Source organism: Rattus norvegicus, chromosome 10 (genome assembly GCF_036323735.1).
Source record: "Rattus norvegicus strain BN/NHsdMcwi chromosome 10, GRCr8, whole genome shotgun sequence".
NCBI lineage: Eukaryota > Metazoa > Chordata > Mammalia > Rodentia > Muridae > Rattus > Rattus norvegicus.
The window spans coordinates 30606566-30626324 of record NC_086028.1 but is presented as its reverse complement, the minus strand read 5'-3'; the positions used below and the strand labels follow the sequence as shown (position 1 = coordinate 30626324).

The 19759-nt window shown below is 43.2% G+C and overlaps 1 long non-coding RNA gene across 1 annotated transcript; it reads left to right on the top strand.

The window, feature by feature from the left end:
• Positions 1–10987: 10987 nt before the first annotated feature.
• Positions 10988–19467, top strand: LOC134480682 (uncharacterized). The gene is made up of 4 exons (XR_010055337.1): positions 10988–11358; positions 14068–14099; positions 15007–15105; positions 15870–19467. It is a non-coding gene; the product is annotated as an uncharacterized LOC134480682 (long non-coding RNA).
• The last annotated feature ends 292 nt before the right edge of the window (positions 19468–19759 follow it).

Here is a 19759-nt window from a genome sequence, read left to right as displayed (position 1 = left end):
AGGTCAGATGACAACTTGTTGAAGTTGGTCCTCTCCTTTTACCACACATGTCCTGGGGATTGAGCTCAGGTTAATCACATTTGGCAGAGGGCACCTCTACCTGTTGGACCATCTCACTGGTCTATAATTTTAAAATTACAGCTTGTTTATAGAATTTCCAGTTTGTTATATTTGAACTACAGCTAAACGCAGGTAACTCCAGTCTCCCAGAATGAATCTTGGAACAAAGGACAATGACTGTATTACATTCGGTCACTGGATTTAAATACAGACACAACCTGCATTGGGACATGGATTCCTTTTCAGGATAGAAGTCTATGATTATTTCTCTTCAGTTTGTCTAACTGTATAGAATTTGAATCAAAAGAGAGACCATGTTTATCAGTGCCTCTGTAGATGATGACAATGACAGAGGTTATTATGCATTGCCATTTTTCTAGGGTTTACCTATAGAACGACAATACCCCATTTGAAAAAGACAGGGACAATACTGGTTGGTGACTGACAAGCAAGTTCAGTTTATGGTGATGGAGTCTCTGACCATCATTCTGATCTGAGTGGTGTAACATACCACACGAGGTTTAGGAGATGGTGAGTGGGGTTTATAAGGTAAAGAGTGGGTGGGGTTTATAAAGAGATGGGCAGGTGTCAGAGGCTGGTCTGCATTCTAAGCTATTGGGATGCTGGGAAGCACTGTGACAGTTAGAGCGCGCTGGCTCTGGGTAGGGGTCCTAATGAATGCAGCTCAACTTCACGATGGTGCTACTGGCTTCTTAGAAAGTACCCACATCTGTTAGATTGATAGTTAAGACTCTGCTTCCGGTGTATCTGTGTGAGTGTTACCAGTGCTAAGACACTGATGGGAGATGAAGACACCGCTCATATCTTATTCTGCTTTCTGAGAAGATAATGGCTTGAAGCCATAGCTTTCTTAGATCACCTCACACACACGCCATTTTGAAAGGAACACGTTTCTCTCGGTTGCAAAGAAGGCAATTCTGTCTTCCTTAACAATACTTTCCACAGCAGATTGCCACCAAGGAGAATGTTTGCTCTTTTGGCTGCTAGAATTCACTCTTTTTTTCTTTTGAAATTACATGGAATATGTTCTTGAATCTCTCAGGCTCCTGAGAAAATGTGCAGTTTACAAGAAGAAAAAGGGGGGACCTTGGGGATGGGTACAGACCTTACTAAACAAAGGGAAGCTCAACTGTGTGATTTTAGAAGGCTGTTTGGGATCTACTATTTTGGGTTCCCACTGGGCTTTAAAATTAGCACTGCAGATGGCTCTTCATACTTCTAGGCTCTCAGCTCTGTTCTCAGCCCCCTTTCTCCATTAGTTTTCTTCAAGCAGCCAACAGGCATCTCTTGTGATGCTGGAGGTTCTCACTGACCCTCATCCCCTTTCCCTGTAACAACTCTTAACCGAGAAGGAACTCGGCTCCCATCCAAAGGCACCACGGCTGTCTCCAGTGTCTACTCGAAGTGTGAGTTTTATACTTTGTTGAAGTTTTAGGGACTACAAGATGGCTCAGTGGGTAGGCTTGCTGGCTACCAAGCCTGAATGCCAAGAGTCCCATCCTCAGGACCCAGGTGGCAGAAGGGGAGGACTGAGTGCTGCATGTTGTCCTCTAGCACCCAAATAAATCGATGACCAGCTGATAGACTAAAATAGACATTTCAATCTCTCTTTCTTTCAATGTCTTCATTTCCGCTAAGATAATCACCATTGTAGAATACTCCTGGCCTGTGAATCTATGATCATATATGACCATGCTGTGTGCACACCATTGTGCTAATATGGAGGATTCGTACGTGTGTTTTGAGTTTTAATTACCCAGTCACACGGAGAAACGTCCTTGATATTGGAAGCTTCACGCCATATTCGATCACAGAACTTACCACGATTTTTGGAACCACATCTCTGCTGATGGATAGGCAGGCCACTATAGTTTCGTGCTTCAGTGATCAGTAAACAATAACACTGCTGGTTGTTGTACACACACGCGGGTACATTTCAGTGTAGACCACTAGGACTTTAGTTGTGGAGCTAAATGAAGTGTGAGCTTTAATTTTGCTAAGCGATGTCAATTTACTTTGCTCAGTGATCAAACCAAACCGAATTCCCATTAGTAAACCATAAATCTTTTCTCCACCTTAATGCAAGGTGATACAAAGATTTTTTTTTAAAAAAAGTCTTTTCAGTCTAACTAAAGGTAAATTTTCTGTGTGGTTTTTAATGCTTGTTTTTCTTGTAAGCAGATTAAATACAACTTTTCTATAAGTGGCCCTCGCTACTTGTGAGGGGCCCAGGCTCTTATCCACTTTCCCATGTGTAGTTGGATTTTCCTCATTGATTTATAACAGGTCTTAGCATATGAATGAAGTAGATTTTGGTCTAGAATCGTCATTACAACTGATTTTCCTTTATTTATCCTTGGCTCTTTTTCTGGAATTTTCTTCCATGCAGATTTTTTTTTCTTTTTTGCCTGATGTGTATGTACTCTGTTTCATTTTGGATTCTGAGTTTTGCAGCGAACACAGAAATTTCCTCTCTTGGAGCATTCCGTCACCTTCCCCAGAGTCTCCTTGAGGAGCTTGATCAATGTTTCATAATTTGCCTATTAGTCTTTGACTCATCTGAAATGTTTTTTGGGGTCTTGGAATGGCTCAGATGTCAAGCACCCCCCACCCCCTTGATTATTAGGTTTTCTTAAAAAATGATTTATTTTTATTAAGTCTGTGTATATGTGAGTTTCTGGACATGCATGTGGTGCCCTCAGAGGTCAAATAAGGATGTCTGATCCCTTGTGGAATGACAGTCCTCTGTGAACTCCCCAAGGTGAGTGCTAGACACCGACTCAGATCCTCTGAAGAGCAGAGCCTACTCTTAAACCTCCGAGCTTTCTCTCCAGCCCCTGAGCAGTTAATTTTCTGATCACAACCTTACAGCGGCTGAACATTTTTACTTGCCCAGGGTCAACTCGGTTACACTGAAATTCTTTGTCCCATGTCACAGAATGACTGACGGCATCACAAGTCATTCTTCTTGGTTATTCTGGGGGAAAGAGATACTATACGACACCATGTAGTCATTCTTTCTGAGGTCCCTCCACTGTCCACATCTCTCTCTCTGGGTCCCAACAACACTGGAGCCAATGTTGTTCCTGCATTCTGTTTCCAGAATGATTGGCAGGCAGGTTGAGCATCGGAGAAACTTGAGTAATGAATGCCTGCCGTTGATAAGTCTGGAGAGGAATCGCAGGGCAGGAGTGGGTTGGGGAGTTTGTTTTCCTTTCTTAACCCCTTTTGCGGGCAGAACATTTATAACTCTGAGAAGAATGGGCTGGCCTTACAGATAATACTCTTGGGGCCAAGTCTTGGCAACCAGCGAAGGGCTGGCTAGAATGGATAGAAATGAGGTATAACGAGCCCACGTTAAAATATGTGCTTTGCTATTGGCGATGGAAGGTCCTTTGGCTCATAATGGCTTTTTCCTGTCATAAATTATTGCCTGATATTCTTGAGATTTTTTTTTAAATCCACCAGAATATCTCTGAGAGGTGATTTTTATCTCCAGGGCCCTCATTCTGGACTGCTTCCTTTCTGATTTCCCCCACAGTGATTCGCTGTGTTGGCTGCATTCCCCTCCCCCCCCGCCCCCCCCCACCCCCCGGCCAACTCGGTTACACTGAAATTCTTTGTCCTATGTCACAGTTAAAGTCATTCATCTTGGTTATTTTGGGGAAAGAGATACTTTGCAATAAGATGTAGTCATCTGTTCTCATATCCCTCCGCTGTCCTCGTCTCTCTCTGGGCCCGTGTCCACACGAAACGCTGAGGTCATCCATCAGAAGCTGACTGGGCAGTTCATCGATGCAGAACTAGGCCTCACATCTTCCCTTGGGTCTGCCAGGCACTAGGCATCTGCCAGCAGAGAATAATCGCATCCTTAGGAATATGACATTGCTCTCAAGATTGTATTTAAAAGTTTTAAAAACAGATCCTATTTATTCTTATTTGACATGGAGGTGTGCTTTGCCTGCTTGTGTGTCTGCGTACATACATGTGTGCAGTACATGCAGGGAACAGAAGAAAGAGTACAAGATCCCTTAGGACTTGTGTTACAGATGGTTGTGAGCGGCCATGTGGGTGCTGGGAATCAATCTTGGGTTCTGTGGAAGATCAGTCAGTGGTCTTAGCCACTGAACCATCTCTCTAGCCTCTTAATGACAGTATGTTTTAGGTTCTCTTATTTTTTATTATTAAAAATGTTCACGTGAGTATGTATTGTACTTTGAGAAGATTCCTGTCCATACCCTTGTCTTTTATTTTTTACTTTATCTCTCCCATTTGTCTCTTCTGTGTAGACAGTTTTCCTCTGATTTCATATTATCTATGCAGTCATGAGTTTTGTATCTCTATAAAATTCGAGAAATCACATATAGGGGAAAACAAAGGGTATTTGTCTTTCTGGTTTGATTGTCAAATGGATTGATTTATTTAATGCGATTTATTTATTTATTTTCCAGCTGTATCCATTTTCTGCAAACGAAGTTAACTTCATTCTTCCTCAAAGCTAAAGAGAATCCCACTGTGCATGGATACCTTCTTTTCTCTACCCATTCCTCTGTGTTGATTTTTATCTCCAGGGCCCTCATTCTGGACTGCTTCCTTTCTGATTTCCCCCATAGTGATTCGCTGTGTTGGCTGCATTCCCCTCCCCCCACCCCCCTAAGTGTGAACTTAGGTCGGTTCCATAGCTTAGTTATTGTGAATGTGAATAGGGATCCAGTAAGCACAGTGTGATGGTTTTTAATGTGCTCGGCCCAGGGAGTGGCATTATTAGAAGGTGTGGTCCTGTTGGAGTAGGTGTGGGCTTTAAGACCCTCATCCTAGCTGCCAGGAAGCCGGTCTTCTACTTGTAGCCTTCAAATAAAGATGTAGAACTCTCAGCATCTAGCTGGATGCCACTATGTTCCTGTCTTAATGATAGTGGACTGTAAGCCAGCCCCAATTAAATGTTGTCCTTATAAGAGTTGCCTTGATCATGGCGTATGTTCACAGCAGTGAAATCCTAAGACACACAGTATCTCTGTGATGTGTTGACTTGGAGTCCAGAAGACTTCATGTATGCATCCATTCATTTAATATTTTTATTCCTTGAGAATTCCATTTGATGCATTTTGAACATAGTCACCTACCTACCCAACCAACTTTGAGTTTCCTCTTATTTATTTTCCTTATATTCTAGGAATGAACCACTAGCCTTTGTTTTCCAGTGATCTAACCTCATAGCAGCAACAGAGTGGTCTTTGTTGTCTTGGGACATGGGTCTTATGTTTTGTGAGGGAATAAGGAATGGATGATGTCTCAGGGTTCTCTTCTATAATCATGACAAGATACCACAACCAAGGCAATAGAAGAAAACATTTAATTGGAGGTTTGCTGTGTTAGTTTTAGAGGGGTAGTCCATGATCCTCACAGTGGGGAACACAGCAGCAGTGGGAGAGAGCTTACATCCCAATCTGCAAGGCGTGAAGCAGAGAAAGAGAGCACTAACTTGGGAACTATACTTTTTGAAACCTCAAGGCCTGCTTCCAGCGACACACCTCTCCTAATGAGGTCACACCTCTTAATCCTTCCCAAACAGTTCCACCAGCTGCAGACCAAGCACTTATTATGTATGAACTTATGGGGGCCATTCTCATCCAAAACACCACAGATGGCATGCAGGGAGCTCGGACCTGTGGACAGTTCTTGTTCTGCAGTGATCTTGCCAGGTAAGTACTATGTGCCCACCTACGGGTGTCAAAGGGATGTCTGGGAAAGTGCTAACTAACGACTCTGCAGGTGAGGCACAGAACAGCCCATGCAGTGTCTCCTACTCACAAATCCAAGACTTTCCCGCTATACCTAGGCTGTTAAAAACCATTGTTTACAGCAACCAGGGCATAGTTGGAACTGTATTGTATACCTGACATCAATGACCCTTTAACAGTGGCTTTTCCAAAATCCAAGTTCTTTTCTTTATGACTTAAATAGACAAGGCCAGAGTTGGAGCAGGCTGTGATGTTTTTGTCCCCAAGGAATATGAGGAGAGGGGTTGTTAAGCTTTTGCTATGTGTCTGGGTGTGGGGTGGAACATGGAATCTATTTGAAGCCAGAGTCCATATAGACTCATAGTTGTGCTACAAAGAACTTGGTTTAAAAACAAGAATTACAATAAAAAAATGGCCCAAACTCTTTATTTTTCATAGAAATTTAAAACCCCCAATTCGAGTTGATTTTCTAAAGCTGTTCACATTTGATTTGCCTAGCTTAGTAAGTTGTGTGTAAGTATGTCTCCATCAAACCATCAAGACTAGGGCATGCCGTCCAACCATCTTCCCTTTGTTGCTTCCTACCACTCCCAAATTGTTTTTGTGGCAAGAAAGTTTAATAGTAAACCTGTGCGAGCAGCAACATTTTAAGTGGCAGTAGTTTCAGGCACTGTGCTGTGTAACAAGTCTGGAGAACTTGCCCATCTTACACACTTACACCCCTTCATCACTCTCTCCACAGCCTCTCTCTTTCCCATGTGTCCTTCCTGATACTCTCTGTTTCTATGAATCTGACTTCTCTGGATCCCATGTACAATGAGGTCCTATAACAGTTGCTTTTGCTTATCTAGTTTGATTCACTTAGCATAATATTTAGATTCATTCCTATTGTTCTAAGTTCTAGGTTTCCTTTTTATGGCCCAATGGTATTCCATTGGCTCTATAAGGGAATAAATGTTCTATGTATAACATGTTGTATATTGTATATTATACATCCTAATTTGTCATTTCAGTTCTCAGTAGCTATTTAGACTGTGTCTGCATCAGGGCCATTGCGAGTGGCAGCCACGGGAATCAGACCCCTCAGAGATCTTGATGGGCTTTGTCCATGTAATGAAGAAGCAGGTTTCCTGGATCCTGGAATGGATCTGCTTTTGGTTCTTTGAGGAGCCACCAGTGCTGCTTTCCCTAAGGGTCCTACCTGTTTCACTCCATCCAGCAGTGCCCAGGGCTCTCCCTTTCTTCACATTCCCAGCAATACTGATCTTCTCAAAGCTAACTTTTAACGTGTGTGCAGTGACAAGTGATGCTTTCCATCTGCATTCTCTGATGGTGGATCAGTTTGAGTATCTTTCACTAGTCTTCTGGCACATTTGTATGTCTGCTTTGGGAAGATTTCTCTTCGGGTCCTTTCTCCCTTAGAAAAAGGATTTATTTTATGTATAGGTGTGAGTTGCTTACCTGTCTGTGCACCCTGTGCATGCAGTACCTGCAGGGTCCAGAAAGGGGTGTTGGATTCAGAAGTGGAAACTTTCTAGTTTCTTTGGAAACTAGTTATGTCAAATGATGGTTGGCTGGGGCACACAGATCAAAGGATGTATTGCTAAAGTAAATATATGAAAGGATGCTTTCCTGAAGCAGACGCATGTGAAAGGATGTTTTGATAGAGCAAACACGTGAAAGGACCTGAGATGAAGGAGTATAAATATGACACCACGGACAGTGGGAGATGAGTGCTGAGCCTTGGATTGTTCTGCCTTGTGAACCATAAGCCTGCATTGGGTTGCCTTATGTGGTGTTCTTGAGTTCAACTTGTGATAGCTCTGCCATTGAAAGAAACTCGCCTAAAAACTGCTCGTGAGGCTCCTGGGGCAGCTTGCTGTCTCCTCAGTCTTGCCTTAGGCTGGTTGGGGAGCCTGGCAGTTTCTTCAGGATTGAACTGCAGCTGCCTGGTATCTGCTTGCTGAAAGGACTGGACCATAGCTGCTGGTTCCTGCCTGGTGTCTGCCTTCCTAGAGGACTGGTCTGCAGCGGCTGAGTCATGTTTGGTGTTTGCTACGGGACTGAGCTGCTGCCAAAGAAGATCAAGCTCATGCCCAAAGAACTGTTGCTGAACAGGTCCACTTCCCCCGTATCCTAATAACTTTTCTCTTCCATTACCTGTGCTGGGTAGTGGGCTAGAGGAGAGGTTGAATCCTTGTTAAAAGCAGGTTGCAAAAATTTTGTGCCTACAGGATTCTCTAAAGAGGAAGTTACTGTCAGTGGGAGCCAAGCCTGGGTCTTCTGCAAGAGCAACAAGTGCTTTTTTTTAAGTGCTAAGCTATCTCTCCAGCCTTTTCCCCCTTTTAAAACTGTTGGTTTCTTAAAGAATCTTTACATTTTTTTGTTGTTGTGTGATGTGGGTTTCTTATATATTTTGAATATAAGCTTCTTGTTAGCTTGGTGGTTTGCAAACCCCTCCTCTGGATTCTTCCCTCTGCTGGGCAGGAGTGTCTAGTTTGCTCCCTTTTGTTGGTCTCTGTTTTTGCTGCCTACACTTTCAATGTCACATTTATACAACCACAGCCAAGCCCAATGTCCAAGGGCTTTTCCTGGGCTTTCTTGTAGGATATTTTCATTTCCAAATCTAATCCATACTCAGCCTACTTTAGTACATGGTATCTAATGTGTGCTTACTTTTTACATGTGGATATCCAGTTTTTCTGGTCACATGCATTGAAGAGGTAAAAGGTTCATAGGGGGCTACAAATGCTAGAATTCTTTAAACAACACTCATCATCCAATCATAAAACCTTTATCTACTGTGGCTTCTCCTTTTCTACAGTTTACAAGGTTCCAGGATAGACCAACCCCATTGTCCAACAACATTTCTCTCTCCTATCATGAAACCCAAAGAAGTGGTCTCGAGGGGTTTTGGCAGAAGAACCCAAGTGATCAAAGCCGGAAAGCTATTTCTGGATCACATCAGGATAGAGGAAGCCTGGAAGGAGTAGGTGCTGCTGATATGTAGCAATGGACACCTGGGTCTATTTCTATTCTTAGCAGTGATTTCTTTATTGATCATCAACTGTACCTTATGAGGAGGAACCCAGCTGAGAGTAAAAGGAAACAGACAAGCCTGGTGCTTCCATACCAAGTTTCTACATCGTTTCTGGATCCCCACTTGCACCACCAGTGAAATTCTTTATTGCTTAAGGCAGAGTGTTAGTTAATTTCTCTTATAACAAAACACAAGAGGCAGGGTTAATGGTAAAAGTAGAATAGATTTAATGGGTTCATTGTTCTGGAGGATCCTGGGAACAGGGTGGCACCAGCTTTGCTCTGGGAAAGGTTCCATTTTCACGGTAGTAGTACATGACAGATTCAATAGAAAGATAGGCCACAGACCCATGCAAGGAGCCAGATTGACTGGACATTATCCTGACAATTGAGAACTAACTCTGCTCCATAAAGAGCATCCTCTAATGGCCTGAGGACCTCTCTCCCTAGGCTCCTTAAAAGATCCCTCCATCTCCACCCGTTACACTGAGGTTACATGATGAAAATCTTAAGGGATAAATTACATCCTGACCACAGTAGCTACTTTGAGCTAAATGCTTATCTTTTGCAGGTGAGAAGACTCTGCCTGTTCAAAGTGTAACACTGTGTGTATGTATGGCTTTTTGTATGTTACTTGCCCATCTTTGTCCAAATCAATCAATCAATCAATCAATCAATCAATCAATCAATCTCTCTCTCCCTGTCTCTGTCTCTCTCTCTGTCTCTCTGTCTCTGTCTCTCTCTCTCTCTCTGTCTCTCTCTCTCTGTCTCTCTCGACTTTCTTTCTCTTTGTCATGTGTGCATTCTTATTTCGGACTTTGCTTTCTTCCCATCATTGGAAGCTGCCTTCATGTGAGAAAGAGTGTATTGTGAGTGTTCCCACAAGAGGTTCTCCTCACTCACATCTGTCAGTGTGGCTGTGACTGTGTCTGTGTCACATCTACAGGAAGCCTCCCTGAGTGTAGTCCCTGCCTAGACTCTCTGTTTCATTGCTTTGTTTCTCCCTTATGCAGGCACGTTTGCTCTTCATTCCCCTCCCCCATCTTCTGTCCTGTACCAGACTGTTGAGTTTAGAGAGAACCATATTAGCGCTCTTTGCCTGACACTTAACCTGTGTTCTGCAGGCTCGTGTTGTAAAGAGAATAAATGATGGCTGCATAGTGTTTCCTGTTGTTTTGGAGGTTGCACTTGGTTTTATCGTCTGGAATACTTTGACCAAAGTGAACTCTAAATGCGAGCTATTTAACCCCACTTATCTGTCAATTATCCAACAGATCTTAAGTTTCTATTTTGAGAAAAGAAGCTGAAATGCGAAATGCACAAGTGCATGATAAACAATGGCCAGAAGCATAAGCAGAAGAGAAGTAGGAGGAGGAGCAGGAGGGGAAGGAAGAGGGGGAGGAACAGGAGGAGGATGAGGAGGAGGGGGATGAGGAGCAGGAAGGAGGAGCAGGAAGAGGAGCAGGAGGAGGAGGGGAGGAGGAGGGGGAGCAGGAGCAGGAGGAGGAGGAGGGGAAGGAGGAGGAGCAGGAGGAGAGGAAGGAGGATGAGGAGGAGCAGGAGGAGGGGGAGCAGAAGGATAAGGAGCAGGAGGAGGAGGGGGGAAGAGGATGATGATGATGAGGAGGAGGAGGAGCAGGAGGAGGGGGATGAGGAGCAGGAGGAGGAGGAGAAGAAGAGGAGAAAGAGGAGGAGGGAGGGAAGAGGAGGAGAGGAAGAGGAAGAGGAAGATGAGGAGGATGAGGATGAGGATGAGGATGAGGATGAGGAGCAAGAGGAGGAGGAGGCAGATGCAGCCATAGTGGAAGCTCTTCCTGAGGCCTGTGGGGACTATGGTGCAGACACAAGAACTTGGTTTACAATAAACCCGAGGCACATGAAACATTTCAGTGGTGCTGAGTTTCAGACAGGTCTGTGGGTCTGCCGTTTCTCCGTGTCCCTCAAGAGTTTTGCAGTGCTTTCTTGAATGTAGCTATTTCATGTAAACACATTCTTCAGAGAAATTACCACAGCTTCAGCCAGATACTGGAGGGCTTCAAGACCTTCCAGACTTTGAGGACCCCAACCTTGCAGAGTTCTCCTAGATTCAGGATCTCCTCCCCACACCCAGACAGGATTTCTCTGTGTAGCCCTGGCTGTCTTGGAACTCGCTCTGTAAACCAGGCTGTCCTTGAACTCTCAGAGATCCAGCTGTCTCTGTCTCCCAAGTGCTGGGATTAACGGAGTGAGTCACCACTGTCTGGCTAGATCCAGGCTCTTACTAACTTTCCCCATGACGTATGATAGAGAACTGTGAGGCTGTTGCTAATGGACATGGAAGGACAATGACTGTTTCCTCTTCTCCATTTCTTCCCCCTCCCCTCCTGTGTGTATTTCTGGTAGCTGCTTGTCATATACTCATGTGACTTGCATTTCAGTTCCTTTTCTGAAGATATAAATCGTGCAATGTGGAGGTGCACAGTTCAAGGACAACAAGCCAGTGGCACTGTAACACCAGGTAAAAATCCTCCCGCCTGACCCCAGGCTTTGGAAATATTCCTGTTCGTCTGAAATATACTCTGTCTACTTGGGAGTGCAAATGTTCGACCGCTTGTATAATTCACAGTTTTTATAAAGGCAAGTAATACAGGTGAGCAAGAGAGAGATGCCGGTTGAGTGAATGAAGAGAGGAGTCTGCACTTGTGCTCACCTCCAGTAGCCAACAGCTATCGGAGCTGCAGTAATGGGCAACACTGAGCTCTGCTCGCCCTTTGGTTGCTGCTTCTGTGATTCTTATTATCATTATTTAGCAGATCAGGGCATTGAGGCTCAAAAATGTGGATGCTTCCAGTTAAGAGGCATGCATGCCCATCCATCAGCAAAGGTAACACTTTTATTTTCAAACTTGGGCTTGGGAAGAAGACACACACACACACACACACACACACACACACACACACACAAAGTGTAGTTGTGCTGGTAGGGAAAACACAGTGTTTACTTCATCCTACACACACACACACACACACACACACACACACACACACACACACACACACACAGAGTAGTTATGCTGGTAGGGAAAACACAGTGCTCATTTCACCCTGGGGTCTGCTCCTGGCAAGATGTCACTTCCAGCAACTTCTGCCTGTTTCCCAATCTCTTCTCACTGGAGGAAGGGATGGATCAAACTTAATGTAGTTTTGTTAATCCAGCTTCCTCAAAGTGTTGCTCTGGAAAACTCTGAAGGGGCTATCGAAATTGAACTGTGCTTCTGTGAAATTCTCATATCAAATTACTTTTTAAAATAGCCAGGTTAATGTCTCCCATGGCATAGGAACTTTCTAAGCCAAAGTGGGACCTGCCACTGGCCCAGGGAGAAGGAAGTTAATGATGTGAGGTGGAGCCAACGGATGCTGGAACTCCTCCAGTTATTAATGCTAGCAATAATGGTGATGATAAATTAAGCCTATCTATTGGATTTTAGCGAATTCCTAATTACAGTGTGATCACAGCGGAGGACACTCTTCTAACAAAGCCACTGGTGTGTGTGTGTGTGTGTGTGTGTGTGTGTGTCCGGTTGTTAGCCATACTTCCGGTCTGGCTCACCAGAAGCTGTTTCCTACCTTTTTGTCAGAGATTAGTAAGCAAGCAGATTTCAGGCTTAGATGAGAGAAGTGCCCTTTCAAATGCCATTTTATTTTTTCCTTTTTGAGACAGAGTTTTTCTGTGTAGCCTGGCTGTCCTGGAACTCACTCTATAGAACAAGCAAGGTTGACCCGGAACTTAAGAGATCCTTCCGCTTCTGCCTCCGGAGTACTGGGTTTAAAGACGTTCACCACCATGCCCAGATGCTTTTTTTTTTTTTTTTTAATTAGTAAATGTACCTGAGACTTACACATTGTGAATCCTGAGAATTGTATTGTTTATTTACCCTTGGGGGAGCATCTTAGTACATCCGTAATTTACATCTGAATGGGATGCAGGGGACTTATGTACTCAGGCTTACAGATGCTCGGGGTTGAGACACCACGTCTCCAGAGCCCCGCTAACTGCGCCCCTATGCTGACTGTATTCCTTCCATTTCTTCAGTGTTCCTTGTTAAGGGTTAGGTGTGTCCTTACTTTGGACCTGTGCTTCCCCAGGGAACCCATATGTCATTCGGAGCATGCCTTCCCAAGGCGTTTCATTCTAGACTTTCACTGCCCTTGAACTATTTTAATACTCTCCAGCATCATGAATAATAGGCGGAAAGGCAAAATAATTCTTGCCTCTAGACATGGAAATGAATTCTGTCTTTTGAGGGAACAAGTATTTTCCTCATTCATACTGGATCTATTTCCATGTTCATTTCAATATTCTTTAACTCGATGTACGTGAGATGTCTTTGCCTTCTGCTCTGAACTGGTTCTTCCTCCTGCTTACTCTGTGTACTTAAATAACACACATCATAAGCTGTAAGCCCTTTGGTATATGCCTTTATATATCCATCAATAGTCTTGGCTTTACATTTTGGATATGTTTAAGATTCACAAGTCATATGCCTATTTTTTTTTTTAGTGGACACTATATATAAAGACAGTTGTCTTCATGCACTGGGAGAATATTCAAGAACCATCTTTAAAAGACATTCATGTGTGTGCACATGCACACACGTGAGCGTGCCATGGTGCCTCCTATGTGGAGGACAGGACCATCTTCAGGAGTCATTTGCTCCCCTCCTCTCACTGTGTGGGTCACAAGGATATAGTGCAGGCTTGACCCCAAGTGCCTTTACCCACTGAGTCATCTTCAGAGCCACCTTTTATCCAATTTTTGAACCTGGTTAATTGTAGAATATACATGGTCTGGCTTTCTGTGGGGTTGTACACTGACAAACCCAGTATGAGCTGGAAACAGTGTGGTCAGCATATCCCACCAAGGACAATAGCCTAACAAGATGGCACTGCAAAGTGCCGGCTGTGTCCCTTTGACCAAGTTGGGGCCATCTCCATTTAATTTGTTTCAGAAGGATATTTGGCATCTGTCTGGACTACTTGTTTTGCTGCTATGACAACATACCAGACAGAAGCAACCTGAGGGAGGAAAGGTTTATTTTGACTTGTAGCTCAATGGTACAAGTTCCTGATAGCAGGGAGCTTGTGGCATCATCTTGGGCCAGGTCAGGGAGCAGAGAAACACAGGTGCAGACTCAGTTTGCTTTCTTTTTCTTTCTCATTCATCCCAGGGTCCCAGCCCATGGAACGGTGCCGCCTACAGGTAAGGTGGCTTTTGTACCTCAATTAATCTAAGTGTTCCCTCTCAGGCAGGCCAGGAGGTTTGTCTGCTAGGTGATTCTTTTTTTTTTTTTTTGGTTCTTTTTTTCGGAGCTGGGGACCGAACCCAGGGCCTTGCGGTTCCTAGGCAAGCGCTCTACCACTGAGCTAAATCCCCAACCCCTTGCTAGGTGATTCTTGATGCCATCAGATTGACAGTTGAGATTAACCATCACACTATCTGTGTATAAATGGAAATGGTTGGCCATGCATAAATTAAATTATTAAAAAGGATTATTGAATTCTAACTAAAACCCGAGACATGGAAAGTTCTGAAGTTACAGCCTACTTTCTCGTTATTATGAGGGACATTAGTGGGAATAAGAGGTTGTTGAGTGCAGAGTTTACATTCTTATTACACAGGCCTGGTCAGAAGGATTGAGTGAGGAAAATAAACTCTCCCATAGAGATGGAAAGCTATTGAGTCATACCCATGCATCATTCATGTGGAAATCTCTGTTTTTTTGGAGACTCAGGTTATAGTGATATTTTGCTAAAGCAGACATGTGAAAGGACGTTTTTGCTGAAGGAGACACAGGTGAAAGGATGTTTTGCTGTAACAGACACGTGGAAGGACACGTGATGTTTAGAAAGCATGTACATATGACCCCACAGGCAGTGGGAGCTGGAGCATTGATTCATTTTGCTCAGCTAGTCTTAGTTGACGAAACTCAAATGGATTCGTTCACCTTACATTGCGTTGCTGAGCTCAGCTGATCGTGACCTCATAGAAAGAAACTTACCAAAGAATTTCTCGTGAGATTCCTGCGGGGACTTGGGCTGATGGGTGGGCTTCACAGTTTCTTCTGAATTGACCTGTCTTTGCTGATTTGTGTGTGCTGTCTGCCAAGTGGACTGGACTGCAGCTGCTGACTCGTGTTTGGTGTTCGCTCGTGGACTGGAATGAACAATGAAGATTGGAATCACCCCAAAGAACTACATCTAAACAGGTCAACTTCCCCATATCCTGATAACCTTTCTTTTCTACTACCTCTGGTGGGTGGTGGGCTAGAGGGGAGGTTGAACCATTATTAAAGTAGGTTGAGAAAAATATCTGCCTACATACCATCTAAAGCCTCCTTCACTATTTCCTATATGCATCTGGAGTACTCTGGGTTATTACCTCTTGCTAATTCTGGGTATAGAGGCAAACCCTGGCTTGTATCAGCCATGACGGCACATTATAGAAAAAGTTGTTGGTGCTTAGGAACTAAAATACATCTTCTAGTAACATGCTTCATGTAAAGCCTTAATTAGTAGAACATACCTGTGAATTGACTCTCACCCAGTGTGAGATAAAGTTTCTTTCATGTTTTTCCATAAGTTACATTGTAAACTAAAGGCCTATAAACAACAGCTCCCAGGTGTGGAGATGTAATGTAGCTGGGAGAGGGCCTGTCTATGTGTGGAGTGCTGGATTAGACCTCCAACACTGCATAAACTCTGCATAGTAGGGAACTCCTGTAATCCCAGGGTTCTGGAGGAGGAGACAGGAGGATCAGATGTTTAAGGTCATCCTTCACTACATGATGACTCTGAGGCTAACCTGGGGTACATGAAACTCAGTCTTTAAAACAGAAACTAGCTATAGAGATGGTCCTAATTGTAAAAACAATTCTAATCCATTTATCTCCTGCTTCATGGATCATTTTGGTCAACTATCTTGACTTCCCTGACTGCCTAATTAAGTGCTCTAATTAAAAAAATCTTACAGCCTCAGCCTCTGGGTTCTGAGATGGCAACTATGAGCCATCCTTCCCTTCCTTGAAGGAGTTCTCTTCCTTACACGCCACAGCCAGTCTCCTTCAGGTAAGCGCCTTTAAAGTTTGAGAAACTAAACTTCCTTTCTGTTGCTATGGCAACCAGTTTAAACAATACACAGTATAAAGTACCAGGAGGCATGTTGTCTTATTTTGGTAAGTGAACCCACTTTCCAAAATATGGATGGAGACATTAAAAAAAGATTCTACTCCTTCTCTAACAGATGTTTCCTTCTTATCTATAAGATTCTGTGTCTGTGGGAAAGCAAATAGCCACCATCCTTTGGCTAAATGAGTTGGCTTGGGACTGATTGGGTGACCCCACTCAGCAAATGTTAGTGGAGGGATCGAGTGAATAAATAATTGTGGGAAGTAATAAGGACCCAGTGAGTTAGGATCAGATGCCTGGGTAGGAGAGCCATTTTTTCTTGAAGAACATCGAAGAACAGAAGGTCAATTCCTGGCTCATATGTGGGGTGTTAGCTGTGGTAGGTATATTTTTAACGTCCTGCTGTCTTGACAGTGAATGACAATTTGGTTTGGGGCTAATTCTCTTTGTTCTCAGGATAGGGTTGGAGGTGAAGACTAATAATGCAAACTCACCCCAGTGCCACCTTTGAAAGAATGTTGAAAACAAAAGTGGGAATCTGAAGGTGCACAGTGATATATTTTTTCCCCCAAAGCAAAATGAGAAATAATTTTGTAGTATCTGATGGCTTGCGCTGGTTTCATCCCAACAGTGGGGATGATTACTGTGGGTGGTGGTGGAGAGAATGTGGGATTCAGAGCAGAGCCATCTAGGTTAGAGTCCTGGTTCCTCTATTTTATAGCTGTGCCATCTTATGCAAAACCATGAATCTCCCTTTTTCAAGTGTACAGGCAAGGTGTGCTGACGACTCCAATGACACTGATAATAGACTGCTACCCCCTCTGGGGGACTTGTGGTGGGGACTTGTGGTGGGGAGGCACACTCTTGCTATAGACAGACTTGCCTGGGATCACCAAACCCCTCTGTGTGGCTTACCATTAATTTTGCTTGTTTTTTTTTTTATTTTTCTATTTTTCTTGTATCTCAGTGTGTGTGTGTGTGTGTGTGTGTGTGTGTGTGTGTACATGTGAAGGTCAGAGGTCAACTTTGGGTGTCACTCTTCAGTGTTTTCCTCGATTTTGACAGGGTCTCTCACTTGGTCTGGAACTTGTCAATTTAGGCTAGCCAGCAAGGCCGAGGGATCTGCCAGTTTCCATGTTCCCAGAACTGGAATGACAATCGTGCTCTCCTTGCCTAGCCTTTTATTTTAGTACGGCCTGTGGAGAGCAAATTAGGTCCCCATGCTTACAAGGCAAGAACTTCCTGAGCTGAGCTATCTCCTCGGCCTCTGTTAAATCAGTTTCATCTCTCACTTGTATTATAAAATGAGATAATCCTATAATATGATGTTTCTTAAATTATTTTAGCTGACATACAGGAAAGCTTTTAATTTTGACGAATTCATCTTATACCAATCCATAAATCCTTTAATAATTCAAATAGTTTTAAAGGTGATTTCCAAGGAAAATAATTGTGACAATTATTGATAATAGTTTTGTCTGGTTACCATATCCATCCTTGTGTGTATGTATCTATTATCCATGTATCTATATATATATATCATCTTTATATAATATCTATATATGTATATATGTATCTACATACATAACTATGTATGAACTATCTATGTACCTATGTATGTATCTATAAGTAAGTACATATGTATGTATCTATATATCTATATGTATAATTATCTATCTATGTATCAATATCTATGTATCTATTACCTATGTATGTATGTGTCTATCTACTTATCTATCTACCTATCTTATCTTATCTTATCCTATCTATCTATCTATCTATCTATCTATCTATCTATCTATCTATCTATCTATCTATGAGATAAGGTCTTTCTGTGCTGTATAACCTGAGCTTCATGTCTCGATTCCTTGATTCTCTTATTTTAGCCTCCTGAGTAGCTGGGGTCGCATATGTGTTCCACCACAGCTGTCTATGCAGTATGTGTTCAGAATAATCTCATTTTCTTTCCCTACTGCATTGTTAGGACCTTCAAAAGAAGGCTCCATGTCAGCAGTGACAGTGGTGTCTCTGCTTGTTCCCGATTCTAAGGGGAGCATCTTGGGTGTCTCACCTTTATGTTGGTGTTGCTGTGTGCCTAGCATATATTTAAAGTCACATTAAGAAAGTTTCTTTTGATTCTTAGAAAAAAATAAGTTTGTAGTTTGATTTCTTTATTGTTGTCAGTAGAAATGTCAGTTCTCAGATATTCAGACTGGGGCCCTTTCCAATCCTCCTTGGACCCATAAAACCAGGCCTTGGAGGCAGCGGGAAGTTGGGTTCAATCGTAAGCAACCACAAGGCTTTTCTTGTGTAGATTCTTCTGGGTTAGGCCGACTACAGGAACTTTAGTTGAATTGATTAATTCAACCACCAGAAAATAAATGCTAATTTTTGAACTTTCAAACTAAGTCCAAATATTATTTTTTAATGGTATGAAAAAAAAATCAAAGAAAAAGTCCTTTCCTTCTTCAAAGTGCCCTAGGATATTTGTTCAGAAGTGCCCATACGATATGTTCTTGAAGACTGTTGAAATGGAACAAAGCAAGAACCTCAAATGTCTCACAATTCAATCTGCTTGCAGACAGATGCCCATTGACACACAGTCACTCATAACAGGCAGGCAGAGACACTCGGGCTATGGTGGCTGAATTCTAGAAACATCAGGGCAACTTTACATCCTGTTGGATTTGGAGTCCCTCAACGACTCATCATCCTTCCAACATCCCAGGACTTAAGCAGGCTATGAAACTCTGTGGACCTTACGAAATGAATCAATGGGAGGGCAGTATTTCTAATTCGAAGGAGAAGGATATTGTACGGGCATATTTTCCATCTGTAGTGACCATGTCATTGCATTCAAGCATGTGACATTAGTTACTTTGCCTTTGAAGGTATTTTCCTTTGGAAGAGTTGTGAAGAAGGCAAAACTGTCTAATACTTGTTTTAGTTGGGGTTCTCTAGAGTAACAGATCTTAGAGAATGAATCTCTATCTGTGAAAGGGGCTTTATTAGGATTGCTCATAGGCTGTGGTTCAGCTAATCCAACAGTGGTTGGATGTGAACGCAAAGTTCAAGAATCCAGGAATCGCAAAATCCACGAGTCTGGATGTCTCAGCTGGTCTTCTGTATGTGCTGGAATCCTTAAGGAGTAGCTCTAATGCCAGTGAAGGAATGGATGTGCTAGCAAGGTAAGAACAAGCAGGCAGTGAGCAAAAGCTTGCTTCTTCCAGGCCTTTACACAGTCTCCCAGTGTTGTTGTATAAATATAAAAAATAAAATGCTGTCTTTTATCCCGCTCTAGATCTGGCACTGCAGTGCCCCATGGTATCTGCTGGATTTCTTTTTTTTTCCAGTTTTCTTTTTATTAGATATATTTCTTTACTTACATTTCAAATGTTATTCCCTTTCCCAGTTTCCTGTCCATAAGCTCCCATCCCCTCCCCTCCCCCATACAGGTATTCCCCCCCATCCACCCCCTAACCCCCCCACAACATCCCCCTGTACTGGGTCCAACCTTGGCAGGACCAAGGGCTTCCCCTTCCACTGGTGGCCCAACAAGGCTATTGTCTGCTACATATGCAGTTGGAGCCCTGGGTCAGTCCATGTATAGTCTTTCGGTAGTGGTTTAGTCCCTGGGATCTCTGGTTGGTTGACATTGTTGTCCTTGTGGGGTTGCAAGCTCCTTCAACTCTTTCACTCCTTCCTCTGATTCCCCCAAAGGGGGTCTATTCTCAG